This window comes from Leopardus geoffroyi, chromosome B1 (genome assembly GCF_018350155.1).
Source record: "Leopardus geoffroyi isolate Oge1 chromosome B1, O.geoffroyi_Oge1_pat1.0, whole genome shotgun sequence".
NCBI classification, from domain to species: Eukaryota; Metazoa; Chordata; class Mammalia; order Carnivora; family Felidae; genus Leopardus; species Leopardus geoffroyi.
Window position 1 is genome coordinate 190,779,468 of NC_059327.1, and position 23,744 is coordinate 190,803,211.

Below are 23,744 nucleotides of genomic sequence, written 5' to 3' on the forward strand. Positions count from 1 at the left end.
ATGGGATTGAGTGTTGTGTTGGTCTCCACACTGTGAGTGTGGGGCCTGCTTGGGATCCTCTCTCTCTCCCTCTCTCTGCCCCTCCCCTGCTCATGCTCTGTTTCTCTCTCTCAAAATAAATCAATTAAAAAAAATTTTTTTTTAAGATTCCAGAAAAGAATCGGAATTGGTAATACACTTTCCTGTCCCGGTGCATTTTGTTCATCTTGTCACCTGTTTTGTCAAGGCTTCTTACACATTTTGCAAGTCTATGGTAAAATAATAATTTGCCAATGGCTCTTAAATAATATTTTCAGTGAGCATTACCTCCTTCTGCCTCTGTTCTGGTGCTTTTGCTCTTTCCCTAGAATGCTCCAATGTGCTCACCAGGTAGGTATGTCTCCTTCACATATGAAGAAGCTGAAGCTAAAGGCGGGAAGTAATTTGTCCACAATCCTCCTAACTCTGAAGTTAGATATGTAGGTATTACTTTAACAACTTCCTCTCTCTCTCTCACCCCCCGCCCCCATCACAAGCCATCGCACCATTTCAGCAAAATCACCTCTTTAATATTTCTCCAGTTCAGTCAACAATGTTTTTTCCCATTTCTCTAACCATCGTATCAATTTGGTCACTATCATTTGTCACATGGGTTACTGCTGCATTCCCCGACTTGGTTCTTCCTAATAAGTATTGTTCCCCTACAATGCATTATACCACTGCTAAAGTAAACTTTCCAAAATGGAAATAAATACTTCAACTCTGGATTGTATATGGATTAAAAATTCCCATCTTATTATCATTCTTATTATTGGTGTCATCATTCAAGTTGTTCCTTCCTCTGATGAGGGAAGTAAGCGGTTAACATTTTCTTACTCTGCCTCTAGTCTCAAACGTCACAAAACCACTTTGCAAAATCCACAAGAATTACAATACTGCAGGAAACCTCAGGAAGGCCTTCCAGAGGAGACACATGAGAGAAAAGGACATATTGTTCAGGAAATTAGAGTATAGCAAATATCAGAGAGACCATTTCCCATGACTACAATGAATTAGCTGCAACAAACCAAAACACACAGATAATTCTCCACCAACATGTGGCTCTGTCATTAGGAGCAACTTATTTCTTTGTAAAGAAGGTATAATGATGAGACAGGACTCCTGGGATTATGCTTTGAAGGCAAGCTATCGCTACAGAGGTTCTGTTCATGGCCAGAGGTAGTCTTTCAGGTATCTCTGAACAATGTAAGAACTTACCACATTTATAAAGATCCTGGACTATCACATTTCAGTGAGAAAACTAACATTATAGCTCAGAGTTTAAGAGCATAAGCTATGTAGCCAAACTGCCTGTGTGTTTCAAGTTGGATTCTGACACTAATTGGCTGTGAGACTTTAGCCAAACTATTCTGTTTGATTCTCTGTGATTCATTTTCCTCATCTGTAAAATACAAATAATGTTACCTAACAAAAACAACAATAACAACAACAAAATAATTAGGAAGGTTGTACCAGCTACCTGTGTGTGTGTGGGGGGGGGGGGTGGCCAAAAAGGTTGTGTGTGTTGCTCAAAGCACTGGCATATTTTTTCTGTTACACAGTATCATAATTTTTATCTTTTATCCTATACATGCATTTTCCTATCTCAAGTTTACTTTGGCCTGCTTCTCATAGAAGGAGAAGAGAAGAAAACACCAAAAGCTCTTTATTTTATTATAATTTGGAAGAAATTTAGACTTCCACTACTCAAAATCCCTTATTTTATACTTTAGGAAACAGAGACCCAGAGATGTGACTATTTATTGAAAAACTTATCCCCCAGAAGAGGATAACTTTAAATAATTTGGCCTGGACAATTTTATTCTTGGTTTGATGTTCTTTCAAATAAACTGTATTATCTTTGTAAATGTCCATGATGTTCAACATTTTCCTTGAGAGTAAGTGGGAAGAAAGGACTATTTTCTCTGAGAGAAAGCCAAAGAAGCTAATAAATCAAATGACTTACACAATAAGATGTAGCAAAGAAATAGAGATTAGAATTGCAATCCATGACTCCTTTTCTGAAAGTTATTTCCCTGCTTACAAAGTGATGAGCTATGACTTTGGGGGATATTATACAAAAATATGTATCTTTACAAGTTCAAGATGAGTCATAATCTTACTTTAAAATTTATGGTTAACAAACACAAATTTGCACCACATTCTGATCAAAATTCTAATACTTTTCTCTATTAAACTGGTCTAAATATAAAAGACTAAAGACATCTCGCATACGTTTTTCATTATTCTTGGAACGTTATACTTCTAATTCAGCATATCAATATGTAACTGGGGCAAAACCGTTATTTTGGAGAGGAAGAGGAAAATCATCTGTATTATCTACTATTAGGTTATTACATCAAGCAGAGCCATTTCCCTAGCAAAAGCTATGAATCCACAAAAATATATCAAACATTTGAAAGTATAAACAAAGAGAAAATTATATATAAGTCTGCAAAACTTCAAAGGAAGAGTGGGATTGTGAGAGAAAATAAAACATCTCACAAATTTGGCTCAAAGTCCTGACTCTCTCTTGGTATCTGAAGCATCTGAAACCTTTCGGAAAAGCTTGGTTTCTAGAAGGTTAAAAAATATATAAGCTTAGGGTATTTTCCTGTCTTTTTAGCTTTTTGTCAGTGAATCCTATGGGTGGATGTAAGGAGTTCCAAAGCACTGGTGTTTCAAAGAGTTTAATGTCTAGATAGTTTGGAGCTTCAGAATTGAGGAAAATTTATCTTCTAAAACCAGAGGTTGCTGGAGACTATTTTTTTTTTTCACTACAACGCACAAATCACTGCAAGATGCCCCTCACATGTAGTAGTGCATGTATCTTGTGTCCTTTGGAATGTAAACTCCAATGTATAGAGACACCAGCATTGTTTCCTTGTCTGATTGCCTGCCACTGTCGATCTTGGGGGCAGGAGAGAAATCATTGCTAATGACTTCAGAGTTTGCATGTCCTACGCTTACTTATTACTGGAAAGAATAAAATATAATGAACTGATATGGACAAGGAATGCAAGGAATAAAATATTTCTTTCAGACTGTCGGCAAGCAATGGAACAAATGAGATTTATGGCAGAACTGGATACGTGATTTATACTTTTGCTTGTTCTTCATTTAAAAGAGGAAATTAAAACCACACTTGCATATGATTCAATCTTTGATCACTAGAGAATAGCTGCTGTGAATTAATTATTATAAACTCCATTACCCCTGGTCACCCAGGTGCTGCATCCATACTACCTTCCAACTAGTGTCCCAGGAGAAAGAGTTGATTTTTCTCTTTTCTTTTGTTGTTGTTGTTGTTTTTGAAAATTGTGCAGGAAAATTATCTGGTATTTTGGTGTTTCACTGAGAAGTCATTTATTATTCAAGGGACTAATTGAAAAAATCTCATGGAAAAAGCATAGTGAAAAGAAAAACCCAGATTAAGTTCTTAGCAGCATCTCACTGGCTCAGCGAAAAGGGTGTTTATTCTCCTTTCATCATCTATAAGCCTAGAATCAAGTATTTAGTTTTACTAATAAAGATTCTCAGATCTTCAGCTCTGATAATTACCATTTAATTCTATAAGTAAATGTGGAAAATATTTATTTTATAAAAAAAAAAAGATATTTTGTTCATTTAACCTCCAGTTAAGATAATAAAAACATTTTGTATACAAACATTTCAAGACAACAAATTATAACAACATTGGGAGAGCTCTACGATATGGCAGACAAAGAATCTGTTTAAGAGATGCTAAAGTAAATATCTCAATAAAAATTCAATAAAATATATACTATAATTATGTAATTAATCGTAAGAAATCAAAACTCTTTGAAGATGATATTTTTGAAAACTACTGATGGTACAAAATATAAATTGTGAAAGAAGAAAAATACAAAGAGCTAAGAATTCAATCCACTATTATAGCTGAGAAATCTAAAAATCTAAGGTGTTCCATGTATTTGAACTTGTGAGCTGAAAGCAGGTGACTGTGGAGCAGTCAAGTATGATCAAGGACCTCAATGAAAAAATGGCACAGGACACATTACCTTAACAAGGTGGGCTGGCTCTTTAGATGTTTCCCCAACTGAAACATTTACACTTGCCTTTTCCTTTGATTCTCTCTGCAGATGCTATGTTTATGGGTAGAAGAAAAGGAACAAATCTGTGAGGCACTTGAATAAGAATGAAGAATTAGGATTCTTCAGATTGCACAGGATAGAAATGTAACTCAAGAGAGTTTAAACATAAATAGAAAATGCAGTGTCTCAAGTTATTCCAGACACAAATGGATCCAAGAAATTAAATAAAATAACTGGAATTCTCTTCCCTCTCACTTTGACTCTCTCTGTCTATTAATCTTTCTTTAACCATCCATTTCTCCATCTCTCAGCACTGTTCTCTGGGACTGCATCATTCTCCAGCAGGTTGTTTCCAATGTTGGCAAAGGCAGGACCCTGCAGCTCTAATCTTACAGCTCCTGGTATTGGTGATTGTAGGAAATTCAACAAAACCCTAAGAATTCCTGACATGAACCTGATTTGGCTCTTATCCCATTTCTGGATCAATTCCTGTTGCTGGGAATAAAATAAAATGACTGACTGACCTGAGTCTTGTGCCCATCCCCATGAAAACCCCAGAGGTTACAAATATAGCACAAGTGGTCCCCAAGAGAAAATCAGGATGCCAAAGAACACAGAAAGAATCCCGGGCAGGAAAACAACAACAACAACAACAACATAGGTCCACTACAAGCAAATTAAGAAATTGTCCTGAGTATGAGAATGTTAAATCTATTGCCAGTTGAACTGCAAAAGAAATATTCAAGTCCTTCCAGGAAAGAAGAAAACTCATTAATTTTTACACTTTTAATGAATTTATGCCTTTTTTAAATACAATTAGGTGTTACTGCTAGTTGGTTTTATACGGGTATGGGGATTTTTTCGTACATATTTTGTAGCAATTGTCAATATAGGGATTTTTATTATAAAGTACTAATATTTTAATGAACTTATTTTTATGCCAGTTTATCACATTTTAAAATATATTAAGGAATATAAAATAAAAGATCATTATCCATAGCTCTACTACCCCAATATTTTGGTATCTGTTTCTTGCAGAGTATTTTCCACTGTTATCTCCTTACTCCAAGTTGTGGTTGTTTGGATTTTTTTTTCGTAAATACATTTTTACTAGGTATTGTATGCAATTTTATAGCCTACTTTCTTCACGTAACATTACTGTAAAATTATTCTCTTTGTTATTATAAACTCTTATTGGAAGATTTTAATGGATGAATAAAATCTCTTTCACAATATAGCCTTGCTTCTATATTTGACAATTTATATTGTTTTCAATTTTTTATGCTTTTGAATAATGCTACCATGAATCTCATCTTGCCAAAATTATTTCTGAATTTCGGGTTATTTCCTTAAGAAAATTTCCTAGAAATGAGATTCCAGAATAACGGGCTACGGATGTGTTAGATGAGGTTCGTCTTTGCTTTTTATTTTGTTTTTCTTTGCTTGATGATTCTTTTTAAGTGTATCTCAAATATTAACTTTAAAAAATGTTGGAACATTTCACTTAGTATTCATTTAACAAATATTTTTGGAACACATGTTAGGTGTCATAGAGCACAGTGTAGGGATATCTGTCATTCAGTCTTAGGGAGAAAGAGAAGGACTCTAAACAGAAATGACCTATAAACTGAAGAATGAATAGGAATCAAGAGAATTAGGTATAAGAGAGAAATGCATTTCACAGACAGGAAATAAAATGAGAAAATGTATGGCATACTCAGAAAATCGCATGTGTTTCAGTATAACTTAAAGACACACGAATAGAGGGATACCTGAGCTGGATTGCAAAAAACTCACCTACAGGAGCTGAGGGAAATGAAGAAGGGAGATTAACAACGTGAGATCCTATACAGTCTCTGCTCTCTACTGTTTCATCCATAATCTCTCAGAGTTTTGCCCTCAGTTTGGTGAATTTCTTTGCCTGACACAAAATCTGAAAAGTGCTATTATCTTACAGCGCAAAGGATGAATTTGAAAGGAAAGAGCACACTACAGAGTTTTTGATCAATGTGATTCAGTGCCTGGTTTAGGAATATGAATGGGGAAACATCACTGACAGAGGCCTTTGTTCTCCCATCGCAGAATGATCTCCAAGAATTTCCTTTAGAAAAGGTTGTTAAAGGGGAGCCTGTTAAAGGGTGGCTCAGTCAGTTAAGATCTGTCCTGGGCTATGACCAACCTGGTCATGATCTCACAGTTCCTGAGTTTGAGCCCCGAATCGGGCTCTGTGCTGACAGCTCAGCGCCTGGAGCCTGCTTCGGATTCTGTGTCTCCCTCTCTCTCTGCCCCTCCCCTGCTTGTGCTCTGTCTCTCTTATTCTCAAATATAAATATTTTAAAAAATTAAAAAAAAAAAGAAAAGGTTTTTGAAGCCTGGCTCACCTTAGACCCACAAAGCTTCATGCAAATGCATGAAGTTGGTTCATTCTGGCCTCATCCACCTTGGGATGTATAGCTCTCAAGCCTCCCCTCCAAGGCAGCGACACTGGACACAGGCAGATATGCACAAGTGAATGTAGCCTGCACATCTGTTTCACTAACTCACCTGCCAGAAAGCCCAGACCACGCTTTTAAGAAATCCTTAGTCAGGAAGTTGTAAAAGTGAAACAGTGGTACAGGAGATGAGGAATGGATGGGCTTTTCCGGAGATCTGGGTCGTTTCTGTGTCTTTCTCCACAACTCATTAGAGAACTTAATTGAATCACTTTCCTGTCACAATCTCCCCTGTCTGTGAAATAAGGATAATTATTGCTGCTCTTTCCTTTGCCCTTTGATAACTTCACAGGGGTGTTCAGAGATATTATGAAGATTAATAAGCCAAATGCTTGGAGAGTGCTTTAAGCTTCCCACAAGGGAGAGAGCTGCAAATTAAAATCCATCGCTCTAAGAGTAGGAGAAGCCAAATATCAGAGGTCAGTAACCAGAGCCCTGGTAATCCCAACTGCTGGCTTTTTTGTGAGAGGAATAGGGCATTTTCACCACGTCCACCAGCATCAACCCTGGCCCATACAGAATGAGACATCTACCTCATATCCCAACATCCCTTGCTAGGTCAACTCCAGAACTTAATTTAATTCATCAAAGTTTGATGTATTCAATGCACATTTTTTTTTTGGTTGGGGTGGGGAGGGTGTAGGTGTGACAGACTAAATAATGGCCTCCCAAATATACCACACCCTAATCCCCAGAACCTGTGAATATGTGACCCCAAATGGCAAAAGGGACTTTGCATATATAATTAAGTTAGGGACGCTGAGGTGGGGAGATCACCCTGGATAATATGAATGGTCCTAACATAATCACAAGAGCACTTACAGTAAGGAGGTAGTTAGTTGGAGGAGATACATGATGGAAACGATGGTTGGCGATGATGTAGGAAAGGGCTTTGGGCCAGGGAAATGCAGACAGCCTGCAGAAGCAGAAAAAGGCAAAACAACACTTTCCCTCCTAAAGCCTCCAAAAGGGATACACTAAGGACATCTAATTTTAGACTTCTGACCTCCAGAACTATAAGATAGTAAACACATTTTGTTTTTAGCCACTAAGTTTGTGGTCCTTTGTTACAGCAATAATGGGCAACCATTACTGGAGACACGGTGTAGCCAGTTGGATGGTAGCTCTCCCAAAGATATGTACACGTTCTAACACTCAGAACCCGTAAATGTGATTTTATTTGGTGAAGGTGTTTTTGCAGTATGTTAAGGATGTGGAGATGAAATCATCCTATATCACCCAGGTGGGTCCTGATCCCAAAGACGGTAACTGCCTCTGTACGACCTAACCGAAAATAAGACACAGGTGGGAGGAGAAGGCATGTGAAGTGGAGGCAGAGACTGAAGTTGTTCAGACAAACCAAGGAGAGCCTGGAGCCACAAGAAACTGGAAGAGTCAAGGAAGGACTGTCCCCTAGAGCTTTCAGAGGGTGCATGGTCCTGCCCAGGATTTTGTTTTTGGAATTCTGGCCTCCAGATCTATGGGAAAATAAATGTCTGTTGTTGTAAGCATCAATAGCCTTTGATCAATGCAAGAAGAAAAGAGAAGGCGGAATCAGCTCTACCTGTCCCTTTTTAGAAAGGACTCCGACTTATTGCCCTGAGCTGCCATAAAACTACCATCTGCTGCAAATCTGAATGAAATGAGAATGGTTTTTATAAAGAAACTGGATGAATGAATATTGGTTGGTTAACTAGAAAGTGTCTGACATATATCCCCTTACAGAATTCTGTTTTCAGAGTACTTGTCAGCTACTTGATGAAGGGAGGACACACCATTAGCCTTGCTGAGTGTCGATGGTTCATGTACTAAATGGGAAAAGAAATAGATCTTGACCATCCATAGGCTAATGGTGAAGCTAGAATAAGAAAATTGATGTGAAAATTATCTGCAAACTATAAAATGATCAACAAGTAAGTTGAGTTTTTCTGATAATGATAATTCAAGGGAGTTAGCATTAGAAAAGTTTGATTGCCAGAAAAATAGTGCTCATATTTCAATAAGGACTTGCAAAATGTTATGCCAAATGCATGATTGATAGACATCCACCATGGCCAGGATCCTATTCATCAGCTTAGCCCAGAGAGCAAACAAAGTGTGGGCACAGGGTGTAACAAGAGGTACTTTGCATTCACCAAAACCCAATGATCTCCCTATCCCCAAGGGTACAGAGGTAGTCCGTATACCCCAGCTTCCTTTGCAGTGATGTGTGCCATCTTCCTGAGCAGAACTGATGGATGCCACTCACAAGCCTGACCAGTCAAATCTCCTACATGATGCTTTTCATGCTCTCTCTTTCACCATCCTCAGGCTGAATAGGGAGAACGGGACCTGTATGGTACAGAGGTACAGGATAAAGAGCCTAGATTTCTAAAAGACTGCATGAAACCAAGCCTTTAAAGAACTACACTGCAGTTGGCTTTGCCTGACTAACACATACAGGTGCACTGATGACTGGGCAGCGATTGCCCCTCGGGATGCAGGAAAAGAGGGGTGATGCATTATAGGTCCAGAATTTAAAAAAACAACAATGAAAACCATCAGTCTGTTTTTTATTATCACCATACACTGACAAATCTAAACAATATTAATGATAAAATGTTCCTTCTCATGCGGTAGAAAGGGATTCTGCATGCATGAGGGAGTAGAGGATAGGAGACAGAAATTGCTCTGTTCCCACTGCATCTCTGCTTGGTACGCGACTGCTATGGGCGCAGAAACAAAGCATATCAACACTGTGCTTGAGGACAGAATATATGGCTCTCAGTTTCCACTCTGCCACTTCGGAAATGAGGCTCTCTGATCATTCTGTCTGGGAAGTAGATTTCACACTTAATTCAATGAGTCTTCTGAGGATCACATGAGGCAATGGTTGTGAAAAAATGGTAAATTTTATAAATATCATAAGAATGAATACTGGTATTATTATTAATTTTTAAAATTATTTTTATATTCCCTAAGCACAAGATAGTCTCTCTCTCACTTATACATGTGAAATCAGTTTTACCTCATTGAATAAACTATTTTTCATACCTACATTTCAAATGTACTTATATGAATAGAGATTAACAAGTATACATAAAAGATTGAAGTGCTTGTTCACAGACAAATATTGACTTCTTGAAGTGCCATATTGTTTTAAGGGAGGAGTCTTTAACTCTTCTTAAAATTATGCTTACAAGAGAAGAAAATTAAAAGAAAATGACTTTGAATGCCCAGCTTGCTTTTTTGTTGTTTCTTCCCTCTATTCTTTCTGAAGAGAATATTCCTTAAACGTGTGCTGTACTAGGTCCCGGTGTCCAGATGAATAAGGCATGATCCATACCGTCGTAGGGCCAAGAATCTACAGAAGCATTTGTCTACCTAAAAGAGCATTTGTAATAAAGTGTAGACAGGTGCTACCGCAGATATGTGAATTTTATAAAGCAGTATGTATTTATTTACTTTAATAAATAAGTGCATAAATAAATGTATTTAATAAATAGTTATTTAATAAACAGTTGAAAACTCAAGTTTGATTGCTAACTTTTGATTTTGCCAAATACGGAAACTGAGAAAATCCCATTACTTTACATTTTCATAAACTGTGAAACTACTGAACATCAGATATGCAAAAAGAACATGCTCTCAGTATAGTCAGATTCCTAAATTTATACATGGGGATTTATTTTTAAAACATCAGTTTTTCTTGGATTGCCTGGGTGGCTCAGTTAAGCATCCAACTCTTGATTTTGGCTCAGGTCATGATCTCCCAGTTTGTGAGATCGAGCCCCATGTCAAGCTCTAGGCTGTCAGCTTGGGATTCTCTATGTCCTTCTATCTGTACGCCTCTCCACACTCTCAAAATACATAAACAAACTTGAAAAATAATCAAAGTTTTTCTTATTTTTTCTTGTTTCACCACATACAGGGTACAGGCCCTGGCCTTCAGACCTTCATGGTGAAATGCGACTCTTAGGGAACACATAAGAGAAGGCAGACTGCCTCTAGAAGGATCCAACCAGTGGATTCCATATGACTTGATTTCTGGAGTTGTGGCCCTGGGGAAGAGGAGTGGGTTCTGTGAAGGTCAGGATAGAGTGTGAAGGTAGTCAGAAAACTATAGTTACTAGAAATTATCTAAAGGCTAAATATAAAAGCTGAAAAGAGGGGCGCATGGTGGCTCAGTCAGTTAAGCGTCAGACTTCGGCCTAGGTCATAATCTCACAATTCATGAGTTTGAGCCCCGCGTCAGGCTGTGCTGACAGCTCCGAGCCTGGAGCCTGCTTCAGAGTCTGTGTCTCCCTCTTTCTCTCTGCCTCTCCCCTGCTCATGTTCTGTCTCTGTCTCTCAAAAATAAATAAATGTTAAAAAAATTAAAAGCTGAAAAGGTATTTATAGGTAGGCAGAGGGTGGGAGAGCTGGAGATGGACTTCTAGGCATGGGAGGCAACTTGGGAAAGACAGAGAGACATACAGTAGTACAGCACTGAAGCTGGTCATTGTGAAGGATGAATGGTAGATGGGAAACGGCAGACTTAGAGTCCCAGTAGAGGACAGAGATGGGAACATGGCACTTATCCCATTTTCTGTATTGTTTCTGTTCCAGACACTGCCTTCCACTGAATTGGAATTGATTGTTATGATGTGTGAGATAGTGGAATCACCCTTTATTATGAGAGTAACACTTTTAGACTAATTACAATTTCAATACCAATTGTGATGTCAAACAGTAAAGAATAGCACATTTTAAACGTTCTCAATACTAATTGTGATGGGATGACCTTTTCCATCACATGTTGCAGTGAAGAAAAAGAAAAATCATTCCAGAAATAAAGATAGGGTCATGAAACCACCTCCATAATGCCATTCGTGTTTGTAAAGAAGACAGTTATACTTCTTTTAAAAAAAAAATTTACATTGATTTATTTTTGATAGACAGAGAGAGACAGAGCACAAGTGGGGGAGGGGCAGAGAGCGAAGAAGACACAGAATCCGAAGCAGGCTCCAGGCTCCGAGCTGTCAGCACAGAGCCCGACGTGGGGCTCAAACTCCCAAACCGTGAGATCATGACCTGAGCTGAAGCCAGACGCCCAACCGAGCCACTCAGGCACCCCGACAGTTATACTTCTAATATTAACATGGAGCATTAACAATTGTTCACAAGATGGTAGCCCTCCTCTGTAAGAGAGCTGTTTCTATTGTTATTTTAAGATATCTGAGTTAACAAGCAAGAAAGGACAGGTCGGAACTCATGGTCCAGACCAGGTTTTGGCATCTGTCCACCCTCCATCCTCCTGAAGGAAAGCTCCTACTACACCTTCCTCAGCAACACAAGTCCTACAAGAGGTCAATATCTGTGTAGAAGGCTAGAGATTTTAGAGCGATAAAAATGAGGCAAGGTGAAGAACCCCACCTAAGGGACCAAAAAGAAGTAAAGATCAAGGAAAATGGGTCATTTAAATGGAGGTTGGAGGTGAGGCCTTGCCAAAAGGATTATCTTTATGGGGTTATGAAAAGTTATGGCCGAAACGTTCTGCTTACTGAGTACATACGTAGGAATGAATTTGCTAGACTTGAGGTAGCACATAGGACTTTTTTTTTTAACATCCTCATAACCCTTTCTTTTGGGTGATGCCCACTCTTGAAATTGAGAGGAAAAAGCTAACTGAAAGTTCTTTGGGTTTCCATGTGTGAGTTTGTAAGCTGGAGGGAAAAAAAAAAAAATAAAACCTGCTTGCCAACCACCATCACTACTAAGAACAACAATGTATTTGAGATATTTTGGTGATAAAAACGAGAGGGCCAAATCCCTTGGTATTTATCCAAATGAACTGAAAACTGACATCCACACAAAACCTGCAGTCAGTTATTTATAGCAGTTTTATTCACAATTTTTAAAACTTGGAAGCAACTAAGATGTTTTTAGTAGATGGACAGATAAATAAAACTGTGGTACCATCAGACAGCGGAATATTATTCAGTGCTTAAAACAAAGGAATTATTAAGCCAAGAGACATGGCAGAATCTTAAATTAACTACCGCTAAATGAAAGAAGTCAATCTGGAAACGCTACATACTGTATGACTCCCATTACATGACACTGTGGAAAAGCCAAAACCACGGAGACAGCAAAAAGATCAGTGGTTGCAGAAGTTAGGAGGGAGGGAGAGAGGGATGAACTTGCAGAGCACAAAGGATTTTTAAAGCAGTAAAACTATTGTATATAATACTGTAATGGCGAATACGTATCATTACATATTTGCCAAAATCTGTAGAATGCACAACACCAAGAATGACCCCCTAAGGTATACTATGGACTTTGAGTGATAATGATGTGTCATTCTTCAATGGTAACAAATGCGCCACTCTAATGAGGAATGTAGATAGGTGGGCAGGCTGTATATATATGGGGGCTGAACTATATGGGGAATCTCTATGCTTTCTACTCAGTTTTGGTATGAACCTAAATTTGCTCTAAAAAATGAAGTCTATTTAAAAAAAAGCGAGGAGGCGAGGCTATGAGTGATGGTCACCTAATCAGTAAAACTAGGTCCCCTGCCTGCTTTGATTATAGAATCTAAAACACACCTGCAAAAGCTAAGTGATAGTTTAGTGGTTTTGAATGGTATTCTGTGAATGTGCAAACACATCTGTCCTTATTTATCTGTTCCAGAGGCCTCTCCTGGCCACAGAGGAAAGACTCCCACACTTCTCTCGTGGATTTCTAGGTCAATTAGCACATCTATATTGCATGCTGTGTCCCTTGCTTTGTAAGTACCATGGCATGTATAAAAGAAAGAAGGTCCCTATCCTTAAGAAGTTACCATACACTGACTGGTGTAAATCCTAATATTGGACTAAATGAGAAGTGAAAGAGACGAAAAGGAAATTTAGTGAACAAAAATTACCAAGCACTGGAGAGGAGGAGGAGGAACTCTTCCCAGGTGATGTTGACTAAACACAGAGGGGAAAGTTTACTAGTCCAAATAACAGTTGCTTCCATAACAGATGAACCTCCAAATCTTGATGGCCAAAAAAGTGCACTCTGTTCTCTTACCACAGTATAAGATAGGTGCTTTTAGTCAGGTAGTCATCTGCATGATCATTCAAGAATAAGCACTCCTGCAATCTGTGGTTTCACCTCTCCCTGGGATGACCCTTAGTGGACTCTCCATTTAGTTGCTGGCTGGGAAAGAGGCTTATGCATGAGATTATAGGAGGTTTTAATAGGACAGTTCTGAAAGGGGCACATTCATCCTACTCGTGACTCTTTAGCAAGAACTTAGCCAGTTTTGGTATGAACCTAAATTTGCTGTAAAAAAGGAGGTCTTTTTTTTTTTTTTAAATGAGGAGGCACTTTAGTGACACTTTAGTGCAAGGGAGACTGGGAGAAGCAGAATAACTGTGTTTCCAGGAAACAAAAGGGAATGACTTTGACATACAACCAGCTGGTCTCTGTCACCCAAGGAAATAATGGGTCAAGGCCAATTATGGTCTGTGAGCAATGGTGCAAGGGCTGAAGATTGACTTGGGACAGAGGTTCTGAGATGACTCATGAGAAATAATACCCAGAAGGATTGAGTGGTAAGTTCTTGACCACCTAAGGACAAGTTGTTGAAATAGAGGACATTATGAAACATTGTAACAGGTGTGCAGAAAAAGAGCCACCATGACTCAGAAAAGTCCTTTCTCTTTCCATGTCGCTGGCAAGCTACAGGAGTGAGCAGCACATTTTGAAATGACCCAAGGAGATAAACACACACTGTAGGACACAGAGAGACTACAGTTGAGGAACTAGACAAAATGAAACAAGCATCTACAGTTTGGGGCTGAATTACAGAGAATTTAGCCTTTCATATGAAAATCTCTCTCTCAACTGACCTATGTATGTTTGCACATACTGATTGTGTGCTCTGGTAACTTAGTAAGTACCATCCTCCTCTCTATAAGTTGTATCATTAGTTACCAAGAACATAAATCCCCTCCCTTACTCCCAGGCATCCACCTTCAGTGGTATGGCATATAAATTATAAATCAGAGGCAGCTAACATCTGGCTGCCTCTGGAATTACTTAGTGGCCCGATTCCTACATATTTTAAATCATCTTACGTGTAAAATTTTTGAATCAAATCTGCTTACGTTTAGTTTGCTTTGAGTAATCCTCAGACTTAATTAACCTGAGCTTCACAGATATCAATACTTTTGTTTGTTTTGTTTAATGAGTCATAACCACATAACAATTAGCATTTCTATACAGGTTGTGCTGAAAACCAAGGTAAGTTCTAGAATAAACTTAAGGTTTCCAAACCGTGCCCACTGCTGCTGTGCATAAGAGCCACACAATTTTCTTTTCGTGGAGATAACCTGCCCCTGTCCTCCTGGAACCACAGGTATGGGAATGGGAGTAGAGAAGAATTTCGGATAGAAGGGGTATAGAGTGGGGTCTGGAGGGGGCAGAAAGCAGGACATGGCATGCCACCTATTGTTTGAGAGTCCTCATTCACTTCATCTCTATTAATAACTTGTCTCCTCCCCCTTCCCTCACCATGGCTCTTTTTAATGAAAAAAGCACCATCTACAGTGGTGGAAGGAGGAGGGACACTTACATAGAGATGGGATACTTCCATAAAGATGGAATCTGTTTTAAAAAATCAGAACAAATTATAAGACTGTTAGATTTAATTTCAAGTGGTTCCTGGAGGAGACAAATAAGCCAAGGACCACTATTCCATGCAATTAATTTCCTGTACTAGAAGACCCAAACTGAGCTCCCAGCACAGAATTTTTGTCCTGCTGGACATGGCTTCACTCACTTCTCTTCTTTTGTAAAACTTATTCTCCTCTCCTTATTCTGAAAATTGTCCCGTAAGACCTGTCTTCCTCTTCCATGTCCTTACCGACCTGGCCTGAATGACTGATCTCAGGAAGGGTATGCGATTCATGATGGGTCAATCAAGGACCTACTTTGCAATTTTTCAAAGTGGAAATGTTAGATGGAAAGTCCTTTCCATTGGTGTGACTAAACTAAAGATGTATGTGGCCAGGAGGCATCCATGGACAGGAGTATGTGTTCCTATGGGCAATGCCAGTCTAAGAGGTTAACACGCTCTTCTACCCATGACTGAGACTACTGATTCCTGTGATTTGGTTTATTAGGCTAATAATTTCAACTTTCCTCTCCTTCTTTTAAAATTTTAGTGTATGTGTGTCTAAGCCTGCATAATGTTTATGGTCCTCCAAGCCAATTTGGATTGAATTTTGATCAAAATGACAACAACAACAAAAGAGCCCTGATTAAGCTACCTGGGGAATTTGTGAATGAATGTGCATAGGAGAATGGTTTTGTTACAGCTAACTCAAAAGTGGCTTTTATGGATAAGCACTGCAGATCCCAAAGCCCATACGTGTTTAGTAAATATAAAGTACTCATTGGTAACTCAGAGAAGCTACCAATGGTTCAAGTTCCAGTTTGTCACTCTTCAATGAGAAAATGAGTTTATAAGCTTGGTAGATATTCCCCAAAATAATATATATGAGATATCTAATAGTTAAGAATATTCCTGATCATGTTCTTTATCATGAATAGACATATATTCACGGACATTATTCGAATTGAGGGGAGGATGAAGCCTACTTAAAGTTAGGCTTATAAGGTAGAAGAAAACATCATTTCAATAGAAAAGAAAAAACGATGTTTTTGACATCTAATTTTTCTTAGTGGTGCCTGAACTCCAATACAAAGTTGAAGGAGAGGGGTTTGAGTATGTTTCCAAAAAGACCGAGCTCCAATTTACTAAATGATATAAAAACACTAGAATAATCTATTAAAATTATGATCTCATTTATCAAGTAATTTGTAAAGAAAAATTAAATGTGCTTTGAGATGGCTGGAGGCCCGCATTTCTGATTTGAAGGTCTTCTGTGACCCCCGCATAGAACAGAAGAGTGTCCTGAAATAGTTTTCATCCCCAAGGCCCCAGAATAAAACACAGACAGCAACTCCAAATGCAAAGCTGACTAGGCTCTTTAACGTAAAACAGGCGGCTTCTGTAGGGCCTTTTCAAAATGCCCCTTCTTCCTGCAACGCCCCAGAGAACCAAACATCAAATACCACTGAAAACAAAGGAGATACCTTGGGAGTGAACTCAAATATCCTCAAATTCTCCTCACTGTGACACATACAACAGAATTTTGAATATTTGAAAGTAATTCACTAATGTGTTCCACATACAGCCCTCTAGAAAAGACAGGGTGGATGTGTACTTAAGGTTCACTAAGTATTTACAATAACTTTGAGCTGCGTTTAAAAACTAAGGCACCCACTGAAAAATATAGCATTTCTGACGATTTGATGTAGAGTAATATCCAACCTTTTGTCCCATGGTTCTGTTCATTTTGTATTTCATTGTGAAACTGCAGAAATTAAACAGGCGATACACACACATATATGTGTACATTTTAAAAATTATTTTTTGAGGGGGGAGGGGCAGAGGAAGAGGGAGGGAGAGAATTCCAAGCAGATTCCACACCCAGCATAGAGCCTGACATAGGACTCGATCCCAGGAACTGTGAGATCATGACCTGAGTCGAAATCAAGAGTCAGACACTTAACCAACTGAGCCATCCAGGCACCCAGCACCCCAATTGTACATTTTTTATATGTACATTTTTTACATGTGGCATTGGAGAGTCGGATAAATGTAATGCTTTTAAGTTACGATTTTTGCTTTTTTTTTTTTTAATGTAGCTTCTGGAGTGAATCTACTTGAATCCCTGGAAATACGTTTTATAATATTAATAAGACAACTTGAGGTCTCAAGCAATCTTTATGGAACTAGGCCAGATATTATTCAGAATTCTATTTTTACATTATATAACAGTACTAGGATTTAAAGAAAATCAAATTAAGAGAAAATGCCAAGATACCAATTTGTTCTGTGACAGGTTTTTATTTTATCCACTTTCTTTTTTTTTTTTTAACAAATGGCTTTTTTTTTCTTGTCAGGATTTCATCAATAGTTTGAGCCCCTTGAAAGATTCCAACTGTCTTTTCCCATCTTATTGTCCCGGCACTGCCTTATGAGCCCCACACTGCAACAAAACAGATCTGATTTAGTTCCCCTTCCCGATTTCCCAGTGGAAAAAGATAGGACTGACCTCACAAAACAGCCATTCCACCTGAAATTATGTGAAACCTGGCCCCTCTGACCTTCTGTTTCCTCATTTATAAAAAGCTAATAATAACACCTGCTTTGCAGCCTTATCAGAATAGTTAATATTTGGAAAACACCTAGTATATAGAAAGCACTCAAAAACATCCTTTATATTTTTTGCTATTATTGCCTTCTACTTCTCCCTCTAGATTGTGAGTTACTTGGGAACAACATCTTATAAATCTTATATCTCCTGGGCACTTAAATAGAGGGTGCTCAAATTATGTTTAATTGAATAATGTGTCTCCCTTCAATCGGTGTTCCTTTCTCATTACCCTTTACTTCCTTTTCATCTGTTACTATTTTGGCAAACCCAAGTCATATTCCTCATTTTTCATAAGGGTCTCATGCTCTGGCTCCTCCTCCTGTGACATGCATCAGGAATTCTAAATTTATATAGCTATCTGAACATATCGTATAGTTTAACCTTAATTGTTTTACATGTTTTCTTCCCTTTGCTTGCAACATTCTCATATATAAACTTAACATTTCATTTAATATTTGTTGAGCACCTAAATGGAAGATTAGACTATTATGGAAAAGAGTGTGAAGTCTACAGCTTTGAACTAATTAAGCATTGCCTTTTCCCTTGATGGAATCATCTCTTCTTTCTGAAGAAGTCTGTGGACTCTTCAATAATAGGGTGAGGGTTGAAGTTGGGAGCACTGGGAGAGTCTGCCCCTGCAGGGAAGAGTATTTCATTACTGGCCTTGTTTAGAATTCCTGGCTTAGAGTAATAGTAAAAAAGAAGGCTTTCAGTCACACATTATTACTATGTTAAATTATCTACAAATAATGCCTTACCTTATTACCTGCATCCAGGGTTGCTGGCTCCTTAGCACCCTCAGAAATACTCAATGGGGGACTTTGGTAAAAGAATTTAGATCATGAGAATACATAGTCATCATTGAGTATAACAAAGGAAAGAGGATAAGCTGGCAGTTAATTAGTATTCATCATGAAATGCATCTCATAGTATCTTAGACTTTAACACCCAGAAGCCAGGTTACTTCAGGTACAATCAGGTGAAACACTGATTGCACCCAACTTTTTTCCAACATCGGGATCCAAAACTCCTATCTCCTACAGGTAATTATGGACAATGACACAGCGCTCAAGAGAAAGCAAAGACTTGCATGTGCTAAGAAAATTGGGTGGTTGGGGCACCTTGGGTGGCTCAGTTGGGTAAGTGCCTGATGCTGGATTTTGGCTCAGGTCATGATTTCACGGTTCCTGGGTTCAAGCCCCACACAGGCTCTGTGTTGACATTGTGGAACCTGCTTAGGATTCTCTCTCTCTCTGCCCCTCCCCCACTTGTGCTCTTTCTCTCATAAATAAATAAACAAACAAATAAATAAGAATTGGGTGGTTATGGAAGGTGAAAAAATGAGATTGATATCTGTACCCCTATGTTCCTTGCAGCCTTATTATAGTAGCCAAGATATGGAAACAACATAAGGGTCTATCTATGGATAAATGGATAAAGAAAATATAGAACACACACACACACACACACACACACACACACACACTCAATGGAATATCACTCAGCCATAAAAAGAATGAAGTCTCGCTATTTGTGAAAACAAAGATGGACCTTGAGAGCATTACTGTAAGTGAAGTAAGACAGAGAAAGATAAGTAAGTATATGACCTCACTTATATGTGGATTCCAAAAAAACAAACAAAAATGAAAACAAAAACAAAACTAAAAATAAAAAATACCTCAGCCCAGAAATAGAGAACAGATTTCTGGTTGCTGAAGACAGTGGGTAGGCAAAATGGATGAAGGAAGTCAAAAGGCAGAAACTCCTAGTTACAAAATAAATCATGAGGATGTAATATACAACATGGTGACTGTAGTTAATAATAAATACTGTATATTTAAAAACTGCTAAGAGAATAAATCTTAAAAGTTCTCATCACAAGAAAAAAATTATAACTAAGTATGGACTTATTGTGATGATCATTTTGTAATATATACAAAAATCAAAACATGTTGTACTCTTGAAACTAATATGTTGTATGTCCACAATACCTCAATAAAAAAAAATAAATACATGTTGTACTCTTGAAACTAATATGTTGTATGTCCACAATACCTCAATAAAAAAAAATAAATACATTTTAAAAATGAGATCGAATATGAGGGAGGGCCCATGGGGATGAGGGTGAGGGTGTCTCCAAACTTTGAGCAAAGCTACTCCAAAGTATAGGATTAAACACAAGAAAAATGAGTTTTGGATGCAAATTTAAGAGTTGACAAAATCCTCTCCCGAAACTCTACCATCATGTGTTCTTTACATGGTTAGGACCAGGTTATTTGGACTTGAAATCAAGTCTGATAGTACTTTGTGAATGTCTTACCAGCTCTCACTGGGGCTAAGGAACCTGGAATCTGCCACAATATAGAGTTGAATGGTGGGATTATGTATACACACCTACCACAGTTCACTAACAAAAATAACTTTCTGACAATCATCTTTCCATCTTTTCTCTGTTATTACAGAGTTGAGTATATCAGCTCTTTTGCATGGTTCTGGAACAAAAGAAGAGGGCCATGTCTCCCTCAGGGTTCATGTTGATTGCTTCCAGAAACTCTGGAAATCTTTGTTGACATATTTACATCCCACTTCCAGTGAGCAATGGAAGGGCCAGGTTGATTCACCAAACAAATTGTCATCTCAGGGACCACTGGGGAAAAAAGTATCTCATTGCACAAGTGAGCCATTTGTTTTTTGTGTAATTTGCCACCCACTTTGCAAGTAAGGGTGGAGCTGCTGGTTTGAAAATGATGGATTGCCCTAAATGGGCAGCTACTGAAATCCTGCAACTTAAATGGGTCACACTAAGCAGAAGATAGCTTTTCTGGCAACAGAATAAATTGTCCTCATGTGGCATTACTGTTCTCAAATGTATGTCCCTGCTCTCCTGTCAGATGAAAGCCCCAAACATTTCTCTTTCTTAGATTTTCTTTCTTATTTTCTCCCCAGGTTTATTCCTCTGAATAAATTTGGTCTTTAAATTCTGATCTTATCTGTTATTCTTCACCTGAATTTTCAATAGCTTTAACTACTGATTAGCAATCAACGTTCCTGAGACTTATCATGTTTCATTTTATTTCTGCATATATGATAAATATCAGAAGTCTCTGTTACCTGTCCTATTAAGAAGCTATTTCCTTTGTTTCATCTGCACCTTCCCTAGAGTGCATAGCTCCATATTTAGTCAATGAACCTGGATCCTGAAATAAAGATATAGGAGATATGATTTCTGACCTCCAGGAAGGTCAATGAACATATGAGCAACTAACAGACTTACACTTTGATAAGTGCAATAAACAAACTCACGAAGGTGAGTGTTTCAATGCTGAGTGTTAAAGGAAGGATGCACAAAGAAGGAGGGTATTCTGAATTGATTCTTGCAGAGAAATCCAGTAAGGATTTGTCAGTAAATTATCCCTTGACTAAAAAAAAAATTTTTTTTAGTAGCAGCTTTATTGGAATGTAATTCGTTAAACATAATATTTATACTTTTAAAGTATAAATACTTTTGTGGTAAATTAGTATATTCACAGAGTTGTGCAACCTTTTTCACTAATTTTAGAACATTTTCATCACTCCAGAAAGAAACACTGTATCTTTTAATAGCCAATCCTCATTGTCCTTTCCCTACAGTCCCTGATGACCACTAGCCTACTTAATGTCACTTTACATTTACCTATTCTGGAAATTTCATAAAATTGGTGTCATATAATAAGAGGCTTTTTCTGACTGGTTTCTTTCCCTTAGAATAATATTTCAAGGCTTATACTTATTGTAGCATGTATCAGTGATTCATTCTTTTTTATGGCCAAATAATATTCCATTGTATGGATATGCCACATTTTGATTACCCCTTAATCAGTTGATAGACATTTGACTTGCTTCCATTTTTGGCTAATATGAACAATGATACTATGAATATTCATGTACAAGTTTTTATGTAGACACATATGTTCACACATGTTCAATTTTATTGAATGTATAGCTAAAAGTGGAATATCTGAGTAATAATGAAATTATATTTTTAGCTTTTATAGGATAATCCAAACTTCTTATCAAAGCAGCTGAACCATTATACATCCCCACCAGGAATATATGAGGCTTTCAATAGGTATCCTAGCAGGTGCAAGTGATTATCTCATTGTGGTGTTGATTTGTATTTTCTTAATGACTACCAATATTGAGAATCTTTTTATGTGCTTATTATAATTTTTACTATATCTTCTTTTGAGAAATATATATTCAAATCTTTTACTCATTTTTTCCTTAGACTTTTTTGTGGAGTTGTAATAATAATACATTAAGGATACTAGCTATTTCTCAGAAACATGATTTATAAATATCTTTTACCATACTGTAGGTTATCTCCTAACTTTCTTGGTAGTGTCTTTTGATCCCCCAAATTCTTGTACCAATGAAGTCTGATTACATTTTTGTTGCTTACGCTTTTGGAGTCATATTCAAATTTATTGTCAAAAAGATTTACTCCTATATTTAAAGTGTTATATAGTTTTAACTTTTAAATTTAGATCCTTGGACCACTGCAAGTTGATTCTGTACTTAGTGTAAGGTAGGAGTCAAACATTCATTCATTCATTCATTCATGCATCCAGTGGTTCTAGCATTATTTGCTGAAAACACTGTTTTTTCTCCCATTGAATGGTTTCAGCAACCTTGTCAAAAATCAACCGATTATAAATATAAAAGACTCTCAATTCTCTTTCATGGGTTTCTGTCTACCTTATGTCAGTGCTATACACTTTTGATTACTGAAACTTTATAGTAAGATTTGAAATTGGGAATTATAATTCTTTCAACTTTGATCTTTCTTGATAATGTTTTGGCTGTTGTGGATTCCCTGAATTTCCATATGAATTTTAGGATTAGTTTGTCAACCTCAGCAAAAAAAGCAACTGGGATTTTGAGATCGAATCGAATATTGAGATCAATTTGTAGAGTACTGCTGTCTTTTTTTTTTTTTTTTTTAATTTTTTTTTTTCAACGTTTATTTATTTTTGGGACAGAGAGAGACAGAGCATGAACGGGGGAGGGGCAGAGAGAGAGGGAGACACAGAATCGGAAACAGGCTCCAGGCTCTGAGCCATCAGCCCAGAGCCCGACGCGGGGCTCGAACTCACGGACCGCGAGATCGTGACCTGGCTGAAGTCGGACGCTCAACCGACTGCGCCACCCAGGCGCCCCAAGTACTGCTGTCTTAACAATACTCTTAAGTATACTTGTTAACAAGACTTAAGTCTTCCAATCCATGAATATGGAATGGCTTTCTACTTATTTAGGTCTTCTTTACTTTCTTTCAACAATGTTTTGTATTTTTCCAGTGAAATTGCATTTCTTCTGTTAAATTTGTTCCTAAATATTTTTTCATTTTTATGTTATTATAAATTGAATTTGTTTCTTAATTTCATTTTCTGATTACTCATTTTTAGTCTATAGAAACACAATTGGCTTTTTAACTTTTTTATTTATTTATTTTGACAGAAAGAGAAAGAGAGCAAGTGGGGGAGGGGCAGAGAGAGGGAAGAGAGAATCTCAAGCAGGTTCCATGCTGTCAGCCCAATGTGGGGCTCAAACCCACAAAATGTGAGATCATGACCTACATTGAAGAGTCAGACACTTAACCAACTGAGCCAGCCAGGCAATCCACAATTGAATTTTTAATATTGATCTTGTATCTTGTAAATTTGTTGAACTGGGTTATTAGCTCTAACAGTGTTTTGTGTGTGGGTGTAAGGAAGAGGATTCCTTAGGATTTCCTACTTACAAGATCTGTCATCTGTGAACAGAGATAGTTTTACTTCTTCTTTTCAAATCTGAATGTCTTTTATTTCATTTCCTTGTCTAGTTGTCTTTTCTAGAACATCCAGTCTGTTGTTGAATAGCAGTGGCCACATTAGACATTTTTG

The 23,744-nt window shown here is 37.7% G+C and overlaps 1 long non-coding RNA gene across 1 annotated transcript in view; it reads right to left on the reverse strand.

Moving 5' to 3' along the window:
• LOC123596129 overlaps positions 1–23,744 on the reverse strand; it is a 282,406-nt gene that overhangs the window by 13,452 nt on the left and 245,210 nt on the right. The window lies entirely within an intron of this gene.